The sequence below is a fragment of the Petromyzon marinus genome, unplaced genomic scaffold (genome assembly GCF_048934315.1).
Source record: "Petromyzon marinus isolate PM22_M1 ecotype Great Lakes invasive population unplaced genomic scaffold, UKy_Petmar_22M1.pri1.0 PM_Scaffold_387, whole genome shotgun sequence".
Lineage (NCBI taxonomy): Eukaryota > Metazoa > Chordata > Hyperoartia > Petromyzontiformes > Petromyzontidae > Petromyzon > Petromyzon marinus.
Genome location: NW_027423376.1, coordinates 28476 through 49374, shown reverse-complemented (window position 1 = coordinate 49374; position 20899 = coordinate 28476). Strand labels below are relative to the sequence as shown.

The following is a 20899-nucleotide window of genomic DNA, read 5'->3' as shown; positions in this document are numbered from 1 at the left end:
TCTCACCCCCCCTACCCACCCACCCACCCAGGTGGCCTTCTGGCTGGAGCTGGTGCCCCACCTGCACAACTTGCCAGACGTTCCGACGACACGGGCGCCCCCGCTTTCCCCCGACGGCCGCACCGCCCACCCGTGGCGGCCGGGCCCCACCAAGGTCTTCCCTCCGAGGCCCACGGGCCCCTCGGACGAGTGGAACAGCGACAGCGGCGGCGGCGGCGGCGGCGGCGGCTCGTCGCTGCTGGAGAACCAGCGGGACTACAGCACGGAGCTGAGCGTGACGATCGCTGTTGGCGCCTCGCTGCTCTTCCTCAACATCCTCGCCTTCGCCGCTCTCTACTACCGCCGGGACAAGCGCTTCGTGGTGGGCCACAACAACAACAACAACAACAGCGGCGGCGGCGGCGGCGGCGGCGGCGGCGGCGGCAACAGCCACCACCACCACCACCACCACCACCAGCTCCACCAGCCCCAGCAGCACCACGTGCACCACCAGCACCTCGGGCAGCAGCAGCAGCAGCTGCTGCTGCTGCGAGGCAGCGGCGGCGGCGGAGGAGGAGGAGGCGGCGGTGGCGGCGGAGGCGGTGGAGCAATCGGCGTCATCGGCGGCGGCCGCCTCCGCAGCCCGCAGCACGGCAACGGGGCGGGCCACGTGGCCGACGAGCTGATGGCCCTGCAGCTGAAGCACGGCGACCGCGGCGGCCTCGTCGGCGGCGGAGGCCTCGGCCCCAACGGGGGCGGCGGGCCGTGCGACGGGCCGACCCCGGCGTCGTACGGCGACTTCCCGCCCGACTACTCGCTGGCGCTGCGACGCTCTCCGGACGACATCCCGCTCATGGCGCCCGGCGCCATCACGATGGTGCCCAACGCGCTGGCGGGCCTCGGCTCCCCGGGCGGGCAAGGCGGAGGAGGAGGAGGAGGCGGCGGAGGAGGAGGAGGAGGAGGAGGAGGCGGAGGAGGAGGAGGAGGAGGAGGAGGAGGAGGCGGAGGAGGATCGTCCTCGCTGCAGAACGCCCATTTCCAGCAGCAGCTGCTTGCGTTCGGGGTCGGCGCTCCGTTCGGGGGGGGCGGAGCGGGAGCCGCCGGGCAGCCCCTGCCCGCAATGGCCGGGGCGGCGTTCAGCAGCGGCACGCTGCCGCACTCGCGCTCGACCACACGCGTCTGAGCCGGGCGGGGGCGGGGCGGCGATGGTGGAGGTCACGGAGGTCGCGGTGGAGGTGGTGGAGACGGTGGAGGTGGTAGTGGCGGTGGAGGCGGTGGAGGTGGTGGCGGTGGAGGCGGTGGAGGCGACGGTGATGGTGAAGATGGTGGAGGTGGCGGAGGCGATGGATGCGACGGTGATGGTGGAGGTCATAGAGGTCGTGGTGGTGGTGGTGGAGGTGGCGGTGGAGGCGGTGGAGGCGACGGTGATGGTGAAGATGGTGGAGGTGGCGGAGGCGATGGAAGCGACGGTGATGGTGGAGGTCATAGAGGTCGTGGTGGTGGTGGTGGTGGTGGTGGAGGTGGTGGTGGCGGTGGAGGCGGTGGAGGCGACGGTGATGGTGAAGATGGTGGAGGCGGCGGAGGCGATGGAAGCGACGGTGATGGTGGAGGTCATAGAGGTCGTGGTGGTGGTGGTGGTGGTGGAGGTGGTGGCGGTGGAGGCGACGGTGATGGTGAAGATGGTGGAGGTGGCGGAGGCGATGGATGCGACGGTGATGGTGGAGGTCATAGAGGTGGTCGCGGTGGTGGTGGTGGTGGTGGTGGAACAGACGGGAGGGAAGACAAAGCGGGGTGCGGTGGGGGGGTGCGGTGGATGTGAAGCGAGGAGCCAGCGGCACTGGGAGAGGAGGAGGAGTTGGTGGTGGGTGGGGAGGGTGGGGAGGGTGGGTGGATGGGTGGGTGGATGGGTGGGTGGGTGGATGGGTGGGTGGGTGCCACCACTGAGACTTGTACAACTCTGGGGGGCGGGGTGGGAGGGGTTTGGGTGATGAGGTCGGGTCATAGGGTTGCGGGGGGTCCTAGGGTCAGGGGTCAGATAGGGAAGGTGTGGGGGGGGGGGGTCGGGGGGGTCTCGGTCACTCCCACCTCCGTTTTATCTCGGGGTTGTTTATTTTTCGTCGCTAGCACGCTGCATCAACAACAACAACAACATGATCATCTACAACAACGACAACAACAACAACATGGTCATCAACAACGACAACAACAACAACATGATCATCATCAACAACAACATCAACGACAACGACATGATCATCAACAACAACGTCCTCTAACAACGACTTCAGAAACAGTGACAACAACAACAACAACAGTGACAACCACAACAATGTCGTCTTCTTCTTCCACTCTTCTCGTTCTCTCTCGTGGGAGGTGGATGGGGTGGAGGAGGATGGAATATGGGGAGGAGGAGGATGGAGGATGGGGAGGAGGAGGATGGAGGGAGTGGAGGAGGATGGAGGAGGGAGTGGAGGAGGATGGAGGATGGGGAGGAGGAGGAGGATGGAGTGGAGGAGGATGGAGGAGGGAGTGGAGGAGGATGGAGGATGGGGAGGAGGAGGATGGAGGATGGGGAGGAGGAGGATGGAGGGAGTGGAGGAGGATGGAGGAGGGAGTGGAGGAGGATGGAGGATGGGGAGGAGGAGGATGGAGTGGAGGAGGATGGAGGAGGGAGTGGAGGAGGATGGAGGATGGGGAGGAGGAGGGTGGAGGGAGTGGAGGTGGATGGTGGAGGGTGGAGGAGGGGAAGGAGGTGGTGGAGGTGGAGGAGGAGGAGGAGGTGGATGGGGAGGAGGAGTGGGATGATGGGGTGGAGGTGGATGGGGAGGAGGATGGAAGAGGGTGGAGGATGAGGAGGATGAGGAGGAGGAGTGAACTAGTGGTGACATCACGAGCTCTGGAGGGGGTGCGGCAATCGGTTTAGTTGGGGACCCCCAAATATTTTTGTGATTCGCCTCTCGCGCGGCAGCACCGAGAGAGAAGCCATCGTCAAAGTCAAACATCGCGGACTCCGCTTGTCCGAAGCCACATGGTCGTTACGCAACTCGTGGTTGTTGTTGTTGTTCTTTGTACAACTGTTGTTGAAAACAAATCTGGTTGTCAAGGGATGCTCCCCCAACTACTCGTAGCTTTGGCCATCGGTGGGGGGGGGGGGGGGAAGGCAAAGGCAAAGGTCCCCCGTGTAGCCTCTAACAGGCTGTAGGGGCAAGTGCTGTGAGTAGCGAGTAGCAGCAGCACCTGTGAAGGTAGACACAGACAAAGGTCCCCCGTGTAGCCTCTAACAGGCTGTAGGGGCAAGTGCTGTGAGTAGCAGCAGCGCCTTGAAGGTAGACACAGAAAAAGGTCCCCCGTGTAGCCTCTAACAGGCTCTAGGGGCAAGTGCTGTGAAGGCTACCGGCACTGAGACACACGAGGTGGTGGGTGGCCTGCACCACGCCCGGCCGCCTTTGTCTCTCCCCCAGTGGCGATGTTCACTACGCACCGCACCGAGTATTCATTTGAGGCTGAGTCGACCTAGGGGAGGCCCTGGACCGGTTCAAATAATCGTCACTGGCGGTGTTGGCCGTGAGCAGGAATCGAACTCGGGTCGCCAGGTTGGTAGCGCTACCCACTACACAACCCCTACCACCCATGCTCGGTACGTTGAGGTGGGAGGAGTAGGAGTCACCTTTCAAAGATGCCCCTCTCCCCGCTCACTCCAACCCATGGGTCTCTGTGCGAGTCTATGGGTCTCTGTGATGAGTCTATGGGTCTCTGTGTCATGAGTCTATGGGTCTCTGTGTCATGAGGCTATGGGTCTCTGTGTGAGTCTATGGACCTCTGTGCGAGTCTATGGGTCTCTGTGTCATGAGTCTATGGGTCTCTGTGTCATGAGTCTATGGGTCTCTGTGTCATGAGTCTATGGGTCTCTGTGGCATGATTCTATGGGTCTCTGTGTCATGAGTCTATGGGTCTCTGTGTCATGAGTCTATGGGTCTCTGTGTCATGAGTCTATGGGTCTCTGTGTCATGAGTCTATGGGTCTCTGTGTGAGTCTATGGACCTCTGTGCGAGTCAATGGGTCTCTGTGTCATGAGTCTATGGGTCTCTGTGTCATGAGTCTATGGGTCTCTGTGTCATGAGTCTATGGGTCTCTGTGGCATGATTCTATGGGTCTCTGTGTCATGAGTCTATGGGTCTCTGTGTCATGAGTCTATGGGTCTTAGTGTCATGAGTCTATGGATCTCTGTGTCATGAGTCTATGGGTCTCTGTGTCATGAGTCTATGGGTCTCTGTGTCATGAGTCTATGGGTCTCTGTGTCATGAGTCCATGGGTCTCTGTATCATGAGTCTATGGGTCTCTGTGTCATGAGTCTATGGGTCTCTGTGTCATGAGTCTATGGGTCTCAGTGTCATGAGTCTATGGGTCTCTGTGCGAGTATATGGGTCTCTGTGTCATGAGTCTATGGGCCTCTGTGTCATGAGTCTATGGGTCTCTGTGTCATGTGTCATGAGTCTATGGGTCTGTGTGTCATGAGTCTATGGGTCTCTGTGTCATGAGTCTATGGGTCTCTGTGTCATGAGTCTATGGGTCTCTGTGGCATGATTCTATGGGTCTCTGTGTCATGAGTCTATGGGTCTCTGTGTGAGTCTATGGGTCTCTGTGTCATGAGTCTATGGGTCTCTGTGTGAGTCTGTGGGTCTCTGTGTGAGTCTATGGGTCTCTGTGTGAGTCTATGGGTCTCTGTGTGAGTCTATGGGTCTCTGTGTCATGAGTCTATGGGTCTCTGTGTGAGTCTATGGGTCTCTGTGTCATGAGTCTATGGGTCTCAGTGTGAGTCTATGTGTCTCTGTGTGAGTCTATGGGTCTCTGTGTGAGTCTATGGGTCTCTGTGTCATGAGTCTATGGGTCTCTGTGTGAGTCTGTGGGTCTCTGTGTGAGTCTATGGGTCTCTGTGTGAGTCTATGGGTCTCTGTGTGAGTCTATGGGTCTCTGTGTCATGAGTCTATGGGTCTCTGTGTGAGTCTATGGGTCTCTGTGTCATGAGTCTATGGGTCTCTGTGTGAGTCTATGGGTCTCTGTGTGAGTCTATGGGTCTCTGTGTGAGTCTATGGGTCTCTGTGTCATGAGTCTATGGGTCTCTGTGTGAGTCTATGGGTCTCTGTGTCATGAGTCTATGGGTCTCTGTGTGAGTCTATGGGTCTCTGTGTAAGTCTATGGGTCTCTGTGTGAGTCTATGGGTCTCTGTGTCATGAGTTTATGGGTTTCTGTGTGAGTCTATGGGTCTCTGTGTGAGTCTGTGGTGTGATCACTTCCCGAATGTTTTCACTTCCTGAATATCGTCACTTCCTGGATGTGATCACTGCCTGAGTCAGATCACTTCTGGATTAATAAATTAGAAAGCGAGACAAAGATCAGCGGTGTGATTGCGGCCAGGTAGCAAACACTATGGACCATATGTAGACTCGTGGAGATACATAGAGACTCACAGAGATACACAGAGACTCACAGAGATACATGGGAACTCACAGAGATACATAGAGACTCACAGAGATAGAGACTCACAGAGATTGAGGCTCTCTGAGATACATAGAGACTCGCATAGATATACAGAGACTCACAGAGATGCATGGAGACTCACAGAGATGCATGGAGACTCACAGAGATATACGGAGACTCACAGAGATACACAGAGACTCACAGAGTTACATGGGGACTCACAGAGATACACAGAGACTCACAGAGATACACGGAGACTCAAATAAATACATGGAGTCTCACAGAGATACACAGAGACTCAAAGAGATACACAGAGACTCACAGAGATACACAGAGACTCACAGAGATACACAGAGGCTCACAGATATACACAGAAACTCACAGAGACACACACAAAGACACAGTCTCACAGAGGCACACGGAGACACACAGAGATACACAGAGAATCAGAGATACAGAGACTCACAGAGACACACAGAGATACACAGAGGTACACAGAGATACAAAGACTCACAGAGATAAACAGAGACACACAGAGATACACAGAGACTCACAGAGACTCACAGAGTTACATGGGGACCCACAGAGATACACAGAGACTCACATAAATACATGGGGACTCACAGAGATACATGGGGACTCACAGAGATACACAGAGACTCAAAGAGATACACAGAGACTCACAGAGATACACAGAGACTCACAGAGACTTACAGATATACACAGAGACCCACAGAGATGCATGGAGACTCACAAAGATACACAGAGACCCAAAGAGACTCACAGAGACTCACAGAGATGCATGGAGACTCACAGAGACCCACAGAGATACACAGAGACTCACAGAGATGCATGGAGACTCACAGAGATACACAGAGATACACAGAGACCCACAGAGACCCACAGAGATGCATGGAGACTCACAGAGATCCACAGAGACCCACAGAGATACACAGAGACTCACAGAGATGCATGGAGACTCACAGAGATACACAAAGACCCACAGAGATACACAGAGACCCAGAGAGATGCATGGAGACTCACAGATATACACAGAGACCCACAGAGATACACAGCGACCCACAGAGATGCATGGAGACTCACAGAGATACACAGAGACTCACAGAGACTCACAGAGATACACAGAGACTCACAGAGATACACAGACACCCACAGAGATGCATGGAGACTCACAGAGACTCACAGAGATACATAGAGACTCACAGATATACACAGAGACTCACAGAGATATACAGACACCCACAGAGATGCATGGAGACTCACAGAGACTCATAGAGACTCACAGAGACTCACAGAGATGCATGGAGACTCACAGAGATGCATGGAGACTCACAGAGACCCACAGAGATACACAGAGATGCATGGAGACTCACATAGACTCACAGAGATACACAGAGACTCACAGAGATGCATGGAGACTCACAGAGATACACAGAGACCCACAGAGACTCACAGAGACCCACAGAGATGCATGGAGACTCACAGAGATACACAGAGACTCACAGAGACCCACAGAGATGCATGGAGACTCACAGAGATGCATGGAGACTCACAGAGACCCACAGAGACCCACAGAGATGCATGGAGACTCACAGAGATACACAGATACTCACAGAGACCCACAGAGATGCATGGAGACTCACAGAGATGCATGGAGACTCACAGAGACCCACAGAGATACACAGAGACCCACATAGACTCACAGAGACCCCCAGAGATGCATGGAGACTCAAAGTGACCCCACTGTTTGTTTTGCGCTTCTTCAATATTGGAACCACCGACGGTTTGGGCCGTTCGTCCTCTGCCAACAGCGGAACCACAGCCAGCCATCCCGACAACCCTCGTCAACCGTCGCCCCGACAACCGTTGTCCCGACAACCGTCGTCCTGACAACCTTCATCCTGACAACCTTCGTCCAGACAATCTTGGTCCCGACAACCTTGGTCCTGACAACCTTCGTCCCGGCAACCTTGGTCCCGACAACCGTTGTCACGGCAACCTTCATCAACCTTCGTCCTGACAACCCTCGTCCCGGCAACCTTGGTCCCGACAACCGTTGTCCCGGCAACCTACATCAACCTTCCTCCTGACAACCCTCGTCCCGGCAACCGTTGTCCCGGCAACCTTCATCAACCTTCGTCCTGACAACCCTCGTCCCGGCAACCTTGGTCCCGACAACCGTTGTCCCGGCAACCTTCATCAACCACCCCACTCAGCTGCCACTCCACTCAGCTGCCACTCCACTCAGCTACCACCCCACTCAGCTGCCACCACACTCGGCTGGCACCCCACTCAGCTACCACCCCACTCGGCTACCACCACACTCAGCTGCCACCCACTCGGCTATCGTCTTCGTCATCTTAGCAATCATCGTCATCGTGATGATCGTCGTCGTAATCATCGGACTCATTCTCATGATCATCGTCATTGTCAATCATCGTCATTCTCATCATCATCATCGTCGTCATCATTATTGCCATTGTTATCATTGTCATCATCATCATCTTGATTGCCATCATCATTGTCATTGTGATCATCGTCAATCACCGTCAATGTCATCGATGTCGTCATGGACATCGTCGTCAGCATGATCGCGATGATCATAATCATTGACAAAGTCACGAGCGGCACCATCACGATGGTCATGATCTCGTCATCATCGCCAGAGTCATCACCATCCCGCCATGGTAACGTGGAATCCCAATTTTCTCTGTCTCGCCATGGTTAAATAAAGAAGGATGCCACATCACGAGAGACGGTGAAATCTCAACGGAGGGGGCCCACTCGCCATGATTAAATAAAGGGAGATGCCACGTCACGAGCAACAGTGAAATCTCAACGGAGGGGGACCCACTCGCCATGGTTAAATAAAGGGAGATGTCACTCACAAGCGACGGTGAAATCTCCACGGAGGGGGCCCACTCGCCATGGTTAAATAAAGGAACTCCACATCACAAGAGACGGTGAAATCTCAACAGAGGGGGCCCACTCGCTATGGTTAAATAAAGGGAGATGCCACGTCAACAAGAGACGGTGAAATCTCAACAGAGGGGGCCCACTCGCCATGGTTAAATAAAGGGAGATGCCACTCACAAGAGACGGTGAAATCTCAACGGAGGGGGACAAACTCGCCATGGTTAAATAAAGGGAGATGCCACATCACGAGCGACGGTGAAATCTCAACGGAGGGGGCCCACTCGCCATGGTTAAATAAAGGGAGATGTCACGTCACGAGCGAAGGTGAAATCTCAACGGAGGTGGCCCCACTCGCCATGGTTAAATAAAGGGAGATGCCACATCACGAGCGACGGTGAAATCTCAACGGAGGGGGCCCACTCGCTATGGTTAAATAAAGGAACTCCACATCACAAGAGACGGTGAAATCTCAACGGAGGGGGCCCCACTCGCCATGGTTAAACAAAGGGAGATGCCACATCACGAGCGACGGTGAAATCTCAACGGAGGGGGACAAACTCGCCATGGTTAAATAAAGGGAGATGCGACTCACAAGAGACGGTGAAATCTCAACGGAGGGGGCCCACTCGCCATGGTTAAATAAAGGGAGATGCCACGTCACGAGCGACGGTGAAATCTCCACGGAGGGGGCCCACTCGCCATGGTTAAATAAAGGGAGATGCCACGTCACGAGCAACAGTGAAATCTCAACGGAGGGGGACCCACTCGCCATGGTTAAATAAAGGGAGATGCCACTCACAAGACATGGTGAAATCTCCACGGAGGGGGACAAACTCGCCATGGTTAAACAAAGGAACGCCACATCACAATGACCTCGGTTAACAACAAGAATGATTAACATCGCCGGCCTATCGCTAAGCGAACGTTGGGTTTTCACCTCTGTCAGGAGTCATCGGTTCGACGCCCACTCACTAGGTAGGGCTTTTGGCGACCCATCCTGACGACACAGTCCGACTCTCGGTTATCCGACGTACGTTCACAAACTGACATGGATTCTTCCTCCCCCCACCCACCACCCACCACCCACTCCCCTCACCACGCCCCCCTTTTAAGCCCAAATTAATAAATCTAGAAACCAGCTGCCACCATTGTAATATCTCGGAAATGTGTTATTGCAAGTCACGTGCGCCGGGTGCCGATGCTCCGGTTAAGCCGAACTCCACGCGACCGCCTCCCTACACTACAGTAGTTGCTACATCTTTACCCCCCAGTGGACCGGTGTTTTGATTGATGTCCGCCTGGCTGCGGCTCTGCCACCATCCAGTCGGTGGTGCGTGGGGTCGGTCGGTCGGTCGGACGGTGCATCAGTCAATCAGTCGGTCGGTTGATCAGTCGATCGATAAGTCGGTTGGTTTGGTCCATCAGTCAATCGATCAGTCGGTCGGTTTGATCGATCAATCGATCAGTGGGTCGGTCGATCAGTCAATCGATCAGTCGGTCGGTTTGATCGCTCAATCGATCAGTGGGTCGGTCGATCAGTCAATCGATCAGTCGGTCGGTTTGATCGATCAATCGATCAGTGGGTCGGTCGATCAGTCAATCGATCAGTCGGTCGGTCTGGTCGATCAATCGATCAGTGGGTCGGTCGATCAGTCAATCGATCATTCGCTCGGTTTGGTCGATCAGTCAATCGGCCGGGCGGTCGATCGATCGGTCGGAGGATCGGTTAATCGGCCAGTCAGTCGGTTGGTCGATCAGTCGATCACTTAATCGATCGGTCGGTCGGCCGGCCGGCCGGTCGATCAGATCGGCCGGACCGACCGTTCGACTTTCGCGATCAAAATACTCACGGCCGAAATCGTTCAGCCGCCCTACGTGCCGTCGCCGACTGGGTTATCCGTGGCCCTCCCCACCGTTATGGTGCGGCGGATAATCGAGGCCCGTACTGTGTGGGGGGGTGTCGGAGGCACCGTGAACGTCGCGTTTTATCGGGGTCACTGCCCGGGCGAAGCCAAATTAGCAATTAAGCCGCTCCACCGCTCCTGATCCAGCCCTCCACCAGACTACGTCAGTCGTTTGGTGCACAGCGAGAGATAGAGAGGGAGGAGAAGGAAGGGGGGGGGGGGAGAAGGAGGAGGAAGAGGAGGAGGAGGAGGAAGTGGAGGAGGAGGGGAAGGGAGGGGAGGAAGAGGAGGGGGAATGAGGAGAGGGAGGAGGAGGAGGGTAGGGGGGGAAGAAGGAGGAGGAAGAGGAGGAGGAGGAGGATGGGGAGGAAGAGGAGGGGGAGGAGGAGGGGAGGAGATGATGAGAGGGGGAATGAGGAGAGGGAGGAGGAGGAGGAGGGGGAGGAGGAGGAGGAGGGGGAGGAGGGGAGGAGATGATGTTAGGGGGAATGAGGAGAGGGAGTAGGAGGAGGGGGGTGGGGAAGAAGGAGGAGGGGCAGGAGGAGGGGAGGAGGAAGGGGAAGAGGAGGAGGAGGAGAAGGGGGAGGAGGAGGAGGAGGAGGAGGAAGGGGAGGAGGAGGGGAAGGGAGGGAAGAAGAGGAGGGGGAGGAGGAGGGGAGGAGATGATGAGAGGGGGAATGAGGAGAGGGAGGACGGTAGGGGGGGAAGAAGGAGGAGGGGCAGGAGGAGGGGGAGGAGGATGGGGAAGAGGGGAGGAGGAGGAGGAGGAGGAGGAGGAGGAGGGGGATGAGGAGGAGGAGGAGGAGGAGGAGGGGGAGGAAGAGGAGGAGGAGGAGGAGGAGGAGGGGGAGGAGGAGGAGGAGGAGGAGGAGGAGGAAGGGGAGGAAGAGGAGGGGGAGGGGAGGAGATGATGAGAGGGGGAATAAGGAGAGGGAGGAGGAGGAGGGGGGGAAGAAGGAGGGAGGGCAGGGAGGAGGAGGAGGGGGAGGAGGGGGAGGAGGGGGAGGAGGAGGAGGAGGAGGAGGATGAGGGGAAGGAGGAGGAGGAGGGGGAGGAGGAGGATGGGGAGGAGGAGGAGAGGGAGGAGGAGGAGGAGGAGGAGGGGGAGGAGGAGGGGGAGGAGGAGGAGGAGGAGGGGGAGGAGGAGGAGGGGAGGAGGAGGAGGGGAGGAGGAGGGGGAGGAGGAGGAGGGGGGAGGAGGAGGGGGAGTGACGCCCACACAACTATTTGTCACCATGTGTAGGTGGTGTTTGTGACTCAGCCTCAAAAACAGACTCAGCTGCTGCGGTGAGCCGAGCGCAGTAACATCGCCACCCGGGGAGAGACAAAGGCGGCCGGGCGGACGTGGTGCTGGCCACCTCCCCCCCACCCCCACCCTGGTGTGCCACAGTGCAGGGCCTTCATAGGCGCTGCTACTACCACGAACAGCACAGTCCCGTTACAGGCTACACGGGGGTGGTGGGGTGGTGGGTGTGGTGGTGGTGGTGGGGTGGTGGTGTGTGGGTGGTGGTGGTGTGGTGGTGGTGGTGGTGGTGGTGGGGGTGGTGGTGGTGGTGGGGTGGTAGGGGTGGTAGGGGGTGGTGGTGGTAGGGGTGGTGGTGGTAGGGGTGGTGGTGGTGGTGGTGGGGGTGGTAGGGGTGGTAGGGGTGGTGGTGGTGGTGGTAGGGGTGGTGGTGCGGGTGAAGGTGGTGATGGGGGTGGTGGTGGTGGTGGGGGTGGTGGTAGGGGTGGTGGTGGTGGTGCGGGTGGGGGTGGTGGTAGGGGTGGTGGTGGGGGTGGTGGTGGTAGGGGTGGTGGTGCGGGTGAAGGTGGTGATGGGGGTGGTGGTGGTGGTGGTGGTGGGGGTGGTGGTGGTGTGGGTGGTGGTGGTGTGGGTGGTGGTGGTGGTGGTGGTGGGGTGGTGGTGGTGGTAGGGGTGGTAGGGGTGGTGGTGGTAGGGGTGGTGGTGGTAGGGGTGGTGGTGGTGGTGGTGGGGGTGGTAGGGGTGGTAGGGTGGTGGTGGTAGGGGTGGTGGTGGTAGGGGTGGTGGTGGTGGTGGTGGTAGGGGTGGTGGTGCGGGGTGAAGGTGGTGATGGGGGTGGTGGTGGTGGTGGGGGTGGTGGTAGGGGTGGTGGTGGTGGTGCGGGTGGGGGTGGGTGGTAGGGGTGGTGGTGGGGGTGGTGGTGGTAGGGGTGGTGGTGCGGGTGAAGGTGGTGATGGGGGTGGTGGTGGTGTTGGGGTGGTGGTAGGGGTGGTGGTGGTGAGGGTGGTGGTGGTGGTGGTGGTGATGGGGGTGGGGGTGGTGGTCGGGGTGAAGGTGGTAGGGGTGGTGGGGTGGTGCGGGTGAGGGTGGTGCGGGTGGTGGTGGTGGGGGTGTAGTGAGGGTGAACCTTTGCCTGGGTGTTCCATTTGTCCCCCTTCACTCTGTAACCAACTTCTCTGGAGAGCCTCTCGCCCCCATTCGCCGCCGCATAGAAGGGTCCCAAGCGGTCGACTTTTAAAACGACCACGTGGCTCGTACCACGTGTTGGAGCGACCACGTGACTCGAGCCACGTGCTGGAACGACCACGTGACTCGTGGCGGCGTTGGGTAGTTGTTTGCAGTGTCCTGACGGCACAAAAATGTTATTTTGGAGGGACCGGATCTATTCGTCACGTGGGCCGTGGCTCTAAAACCCCCCTCCCCATCCCCCCCCACCCCCCTCCCCCCGTGATTTAAAACAATATATACAAATATATTGACGGCTTAGTTTCAATCATTCACAGCGTGAGAATACACAAATCAATATCATCGTCGTCATCATCATGACAATGTCACCGTTCTTTATTCATCACGTCATTCATTAATCGCGTCATTTATTAATCACGTCATTAATGAATCACGTCATTAATTAATCACGTCATTGATCACGCCATCAATCACGTCATTTAATTAATCACGTCATTAATCACGTCATTAATTAATCACGTCATTAAACACGTCACGAGCAAGTCTCACCCTGAGCGGCTCATTTGTGATTCTCTGAATCGGCTATGGGGATTTTTTTGTTTGTTAACAGCAGCAGTGTGGGCGTGGCGAGAGAAAACGGGCGCTGGGTTTGTCTTCTTCCTCCTCTTCTTCATTTCCTCTTCATCTTCTTCCTCCTCTTCTTCTTCATCTTCCTTGTCCTCTCCATCTTCTTCTTCATCTTCTTTATCTTCCTCCTCTTCTTCGTCTTCCTCTTCTTCATCTTCCTCTTCTTCTTATTCATCTTCCTCTTCATCTTCTTCTTCCTCGTCTTCTTCATCTTCTTCATCTTCCTCGTCTTCATCTTCCTCCTCTTCTTCATCCTCTTCTTCGTCTTCCTCTTCTTATTATTCATCTTCATCTTCCTCATCATCCTCATCTTCATCTTCCTCATCTTCCTCATCTTCTTCCTCTTCCTCTTCATCTTCACCTTCTTCTTCCTCGTCTTCATCTTCCTCCTCTTCTTCATCCTCTTCTTCGTCTTCCTCTTCTTCTTATTCATCTTCATCTTCCTCATCTTCATCTTCCTCTTCCTCATCTTCATCTTCCTCTTCATCTTCCTCATCTTCATCTTCCTCATCTTCTTCCTCTTCACCTTCTTCTTCCTCGTCTTCATCTTCCTCTTCATCTTCTTCCTCCTCTTCTTCGTCCTCTTCTTCGTCTTCCTCTTCCTCTTCTTCCTCTTCCTCATCTTCATCTTCCTCTTCATCTTCCTCATCTTCTTCTTCCTCTTCATCTTCTTCCGCTTATTTTTCCTCTCCTTCTTCTGCTGCCTTGCAACTCTGCAGCATCCCCAGCACGCACTGCGTGGGAGTCTTCTCATCTGAACGAAGTCTCAGTAATTAGTAGACACATTGGCCTCGCTTTAGAGATATATTGTCTTAGCTTAACTTAAGAGACACCATATCTTAACTTAAGAGATATATTGTCTTAGCTAAAGAGATATAGCATCTTAACTTAAGAGACACAATGTCTTAACTTAAGAGATATATTCTCTCAACTTGAGAGATATTATCTTAGCTTAAAAGACACCGTATCTTAACTTAAGAGATATATTCTCCTCACTTAAGAGATATTATCTTAGCTTAAGAGACACCTTATCTTAACTTAAGAGATATATTGTTTTAGCTAAAGAGATATATTCTCTCAACTTAAGAGATATTATCTTAGCTTAAGAGACACCGTATCTTAACTTAAGATATATATTGTCTCAGCTAAAGAGATCTAGCATCTTAACTTAAGAGACACCATATCTTAACTTAAGAGATATATTGTCTTAGCTAAAGAGATATAGCATCTTAACTTAAGAGACACCATATCTTAACTTAAGATATATATTGTCTTAGCTAAAGAGATATAGCATCTTAACTTAAGAGACACCATATCTTAACTTAAGAGATATATTGTCTTAGCTAAAGAGATATAGCATCTTAACTTAAGAGACACCATATCTTAACTTAAGAGATATATTGTCTTAGCTAAAGAGATATAGCATCTTAAGTTAAGAGACACAATGTCTTAACTTAAGAGATATATTCTCTCAACTTGAGAGATATTATCTTAGCTTAAGAGACACCGTATCTTAACTTAAGAGATATATTCTCTTAACTTAAGAGATATATTCTCTCAACTTAAGAGATATTATCTTAGCTTAAGAGACACCTTATCTTAACTTAAGAGATATATTGTCTTAGCTAAAGAGATATATTCTCTCAACTTAAGAGATATTATCTTAGCGTAAGAGACACCGTATCTTAACTTAAGATATATATTGTCTCAGCTAAAGAGATCTAGCATCTTAACTTAAGAGACACCATATCTTAACTTAAGAGATATATTGTCTTAGCTAAAGAGATATAGCATCTTAACTTAAGAGACACAGTGTCTTAACTTAAGAGATATATTCTCTCAACTTGAGAGATATTATCTTAGCTTAAGAGACACCGTATCTTAACTTAAGAGATATATTCTCCTAACTTAAGAGATATTATCTTAGCTTAAGAGACACATTATCTTAACTTAAGAGATATATTGTCTTAGCTAAAGAGATATATTCTCTCAACTTGAGAGATATCTTAGCTTAAGAGACACCGTATCTTAACTTAAGATATATATTCTCTCAGCTTAAGAGATATATTCTCTTAACTTAAGTAAAACATTATCTTAAGAGATATAGTATCTTAACTTAAGAGACACAATGTCTTAACTTAAGAGATATATTCTCTTAACTCAAGAGATATATTCTCTTAGCTTAAGGTACACCTTATCTTAACTCAAGAGATATATTCTCTTAACTCAAGATATGTATTTTCTTAACTTTAGAAACATATTCTCTTAATTAAAGAGCTAAAAAAATCAATTACGAGATATATTGTCTTAACTTAAGAGAAATATTCTTAACTAAAGACACAATATCTTGACTTACGAGATACATCGTCTTAACTTAGGAGAAATATTCTTAACTATAGAGACAATATCTTGACTTACGAGATAAATCGTCTTAACTTAAGAGACATATTCTTAACTAAAGAAACAATACCTTGACTCACGAGATACATCGTCTTGACTTAAGAGACATATTCTTAACTAAAGAGACAATACCTTGACTCACGAGATACATCGTCTTAACTTAAGAGACATATTCTTAACTAAAGAGACAATACATTGACTCACGAGATACGTCATCTTAACTTAAGAGACATTCTTAACTAAAGAGACAACACCTTGACTCACGAGATACATCATCTTAACTTAAGAGACATATTCTTCACTAAAGAGACAATACCTTGACTCACGAGATACATCGTCTTAACTTAAGAGACATATTCTTAACTAAAGAGACAATACCTTGACTCACGAGATACATCGTCTTAACTTAAGAGACATATTCTTAACTAAAGAGACAATACATTGACTCACGAGATACGTCATCTTAACTTAAGAGACATTCTTAACTAAAGAGACAACACCTTGACTCACGAAATACATCATCTTAACTTAAGAGACATATTCTTCACTAAAGAGACAATACCTTGACTCACGAGATACATCGTCTTGACTTAAGAGACATATTCTTAACTAAAGAGACAATACCTTGACTCACGAGATACATCGTCTTAACTTAAGAGACATATTCTTAACTAAAGAGACAATACATTGACTCACGAGATACGTCATCTTAACTTAAGAGACATTCTTAACTAAAGAGACAACACCTTGACTCACGAGATACATCATCTTAACTTAAGAGACATATTCTTCACTAAAGAGACAATACCTTGACTCACGAGATACATCGTCTTAACTTAAGAGACATATTCTTAACTAAAGAGACAATACCTTGACTCACGAGATACATCGTCTTAACTTAAGAGACATATTCTTAACTAAAGAGACAATACATTGACTCACGAGATACGTCATCTTAACTTAAGAGACATTCTTAACTAAAGAGACAACACCTTGACTCACGAGATACATCATCTTAACTTAAGAGACATATTCTTCACTAAAGAGACAATACCTTGACTCACGAGATACGTCATCTTAACTTAAGAGACATTCTTAACTAAAGAGACAACACCTTGACTCACGAGATACATCATCTTAACTTAAGAGACATATTCTTCACTAAAGAGACAATACCTTGACTCACGAGATACATCGTCTTGACTTAAGAGACATATTCTTAACTAAAGAGACAATACTTTGACTCACGAGATACATTGTCTTGACTTAAGAGACATATTCTTAACTAAAGACACAATACCTTGACTCACGAGATACATCATCTTAACTTAAGAGACATATTCTTAACTACAGAGACAATACCTTGACTCACGAGATACATCATCTTAACTTAAGAGACATATTCTTAACTAAAGAGACAATACCTTGACTCACGAGATACATCGGCTTAACTTAAGAGACATATTCTTAACTAAAGAGACAATACCTTGACTCACGAGATACATCGTCTTAACTTAAGAGACATATTCTTAACTAAAGAGACAATACCTTGACTCACGAGATACATCATCTTAACTTAAGAGACATATTCTTAACTAAAGAGACAATACCTTGACTCACGAGATACATCGTCTTGACTTAAGAGACATATTCTTAACTAAAGAGACAATACCTTGACTCACGAGATACATCGTCTTAACTTAAGAGACATATTCTCAACTAAAGAGACAATACCTTGACTCACGAGATACATCATCTTAACTTAAGAGACATATTCTTAACTAAAGAGACAATACCTTGACTCACGAGATACATCGTCTTAACTTAAGAGACATATTCTTAACTAAAGAGACAATACCTTGACTCACGAGATACATCGTCTTAACTTAAGAGACATATTCTTAACTAAAGAGACAATACCTTGACTCACGAGATACATCGTCTTGACTTAAGAGACATATTCTTAACTAAAGAGACAATACCTTGACTCACGAGATACATCGTCTTAACTTAAGAGACATATTCTCTTAACTCGGCACAGGAAGCAATGGGAAGGGGTGAGAATCGTCGGGATCCGGAGAGGTGGGTGGCTTTGTAAGATTGCGTGTTGGCACTGTGGCAATGCCATCCTGCGGTGGATATGGGGATTGGTGGGTGGGTGGATGGGTGGGTGGGCGGGCGAGTGGGTGGGTGGGCGGATGGCAGTTCCATCATCATCATCGTAGTCGTCATCGCCACCACAGTCATCCTAATCATCACTGTCACAGGAATCATATACCACCACCACCACCATCTTCATCATCCACGACGTCGTAATAACATCAAGTCGAGTGTGGTTGTAGCCTTCCTCTGCACCTCCGATTAGCGCGGTTGGCCACGTACGTGAATCGCCACCACCACCACCACCACCGTCACCACAACCATCACTATCCGCATCACTAGTATCGCCACAATCATCGCCACCACCGTCACCACCACCACCACCAACATCATCCACCGAAAGAAGTGGAGGAGGTGGGAGGTGATGGTGGTGCGTCACGTGGCAAGAGAGGCGCGGATGGACGCACAGCTGGCCCTGGGGGGGAGGGGCGTGGCGGGGCGTGGCGGGGCGGGCGGGGCTATGGGGTGGGCGTGGCGGCAACTTTGTGACGTGTAAATAAAATGGCGAGCATCACGTGCGTGTTTGTTCGCTAGATATAGGGGGTTTAAATAGCCACATAACGTGTACATAATTCCAAACAAGTCATGGGGGGGTGGGGTATAGGTAGGGTTAGGGAGGGGGATAGAGTGGGTATGAAGTGGCAAAACGGGATTTAAAAAAAATACAATATATATGATTTAAAAAATGTAAAAAAAAATACAAAAAAAATATTCGACGCGAAACGGGGAGAGAGAGAGAGAGACGGAGATACGGAGAGACGCAGAGACGACTTACAGCAACTTATACTTTTGTGTAGCTATTGTGGGTATGAGCACAAATCGTGGGTTAAATATTTAATATTATTCCAGTATGACTACTACTACTACTACCGGTGTGGTGATGATGATGATGATGAGAGAGAGAGTCACGCAAACTCCAAGTATACAGCAGCAGGCGTCAGCGTCGGGTTCGAACCCAAGACCTCCTATAGACCAGGCAAGATAGTTAACATCTCCTAGCCACCGTGATGATGATGATGATAGAGAGACACGCAGACTCCAAATATACAGCAGGCGTCAGCGTCGGGTTTGAACCCACGACCTGTAGACCAGGCGAGGTAGTTAACATCTCCTAGCCACCGTGATGATGATGAGAGACACTCAAACTCCAAGTATACAGCAGCAGGCATCGTCAGGGTCGGGTTCGAACCCACGACTTCCTGTGTACCAGGCGAGGTAGTTAACATCTCCTAGCCACCGTGATGATGATGATGATAGAGAGACACGCAGACTCCAAGTATACAGCAGCAGGCATCGTCAGGGTCGGGTTCGAACCCACTACCTCCTGTGTGCCAGGCGAGGTAGTTAACATCTCCTAGCCACCGTGATGATGATGCTGATGATGATGAGAGACACTCAAACTCCAAGTATACAGCAGCAGGCATCGTCAGGGTCGGGTTCGAACCCACTACCTCCTGTGCACCAGGCGAGGTAGTTAACATCTCCTAGCCACCGTGATGATGATGATGATAGAGAGACACTCAAACTCCAAGTATACAGCAGCAGGCATCGTCAGGGTCGGGTTCGAACCCACTACCTCCTGTGTACCAGGCGAGGTAGTTAACATCTCCTAGCCACCGTGATGATGATGCTGATGATGAGAGACACTCAAACTCCAAGTATACAGCAGCAGGCATCGTCAGGGTCGGGTTCGAATCCACGACCTCCTGTGTACCAGGCGAGGTAGTTAACATCTCCTAGCCACCGTGATGATAATGCTGATGATTATGATGGTGACGATCGCGGCGGCGGCGGCGGTGGCTGCGTTTTGCGCGGAACAACTGGGTGGTCGTTTTGGTTCCGCGTGGGATTTTCAGTAAAAGCAGATTGAATAATTTACAGAAAATATCCGCACATTTATATCGGTTCACTCAATAAAAGTGCAATTTTCTGTTGTGACGGCCGTGGTCTCATTTATATTGTTTTGGCGAGGCGGAGGTGGTAGTGGTGGTGGTGGCGGTGGTGGTGGTGGTGGCGGTGGTGGTGGTGGCGGTGGCGGTGGTGGTGGCGGTGGTGATGGTGGTGGTGGTGGTGGCGGTGGTGGCGGTGGTGGTGGCGGTGGTGGTGGCGGTGGTGGCGGTGGTGGTGGGGGTGGTGGTGGTGGTGGCGGTGGTGGCGGTGACGGTGGTGGTGGTGGCGGTGGTGGTGGTGGTGGTGGCGGCGGTGGTGGTGGTGGTGGTGGTGGCGGTGGTGGTGGTGGTGGTGGCGGCGGTGGTGGTGGCTGTAACCCCGCGCTGCTGTGAAGGCAGCAGTGAGAGGTCGGTGTGTGCACTAATCTCCATCTGTTCCATCTCGCTCGCCTTCTAGCACGTGGGTGGACTAATCTCCATCTGTTCCATCTCGCTCCCTTCTAGCCCTTGTGTGGACTAATCTCCATCTGTTCCATCTCACTCCCTTCTACCCCGTGTGTGGACTAATCTCCATTTGTTCCATATCAATCCCTTCTACCCCGTGTGTGGACTAATCTCCATCTGTTCCTTCTCACTCCCTTCTACCCTGTGGGTGGACTAATCTCCGTTTGTTCGATCTCACTCCCTTCTACCCCGTGGGTGGACAAATCTCCATCTGTTCCATCACACTCCCTAATACCCCGTGGGTGGACAAATCTCCATCTGTTCCATCTGTAGGTAGACTATGGTTTTCATCCAATGCATGTAGACGCAACTGATCTTCAACTGGAGGCTAACACCATCACGTGTAGAGGATTGCAGCAATAGAGACGTCATTGGAGCAGTTTAGCACCAGACTACACTCATGGTGAGGAGGTGATGGGTGAGTGGGTGATGGGTGATGGGTGAGGGGGTGATGGGTGAGGGGTGAGGGGGTGAGGGGTGAGGGGGTGATGGGTGAGGGGGTGTTGGGGTGATGGGTGAGGGGGTGAGGGGGTGAGGGGGTGAGGGGGTGAGGGGGTAATGGGTGAGTGGGTGATGGGTGAGGGGGTGAGGGG

At 51.7% G+C, this 20899-nt stretch overlaps 2 long non-coding RNA genes and 1 pseudogene across 2 annotated transcripts; all 3 read left to right on the top strand.

The window, feature by feature from the left end:
* Nucleotides 1–1166, top strand: part of LOC142923287 (neuroligin-4, X-linked-like) — a 29907-nt pseudogene extending 28741 nt beyond the window's left edge.
* Nucleotides 1167–2763: 1597 nt separating this feature from the next.
* LOC142923288 (uncharacterized) lies at nucleotides 2764–8540 on the top strand. The gene is made up of 2 exons (XR_012940668.1): nucleotides 2764–3240; nucleotides 3322–8540. It is a non-coding gene; the product is annotated as an uncharacterized LOC142923288 (long non-coding RNA).
* Nucleotides 8541–17908: 9368 nt separating this feature from the next.
* LOC142923289 (uncharacterized) lies at nucleotides 17909–19851 on the top strand. The gene is made up of 2 exons (XR_012940669.1): nucleotides 17909–19010; nucleotides 19254–19851. It is a non-coding gene; the product is annotated as an uncharacterized LOC142923289 (long non-coding RNA).
* The last annotated feature ends 1048 nt before the right edge of the window (nucleotides 19852–20899 follow it).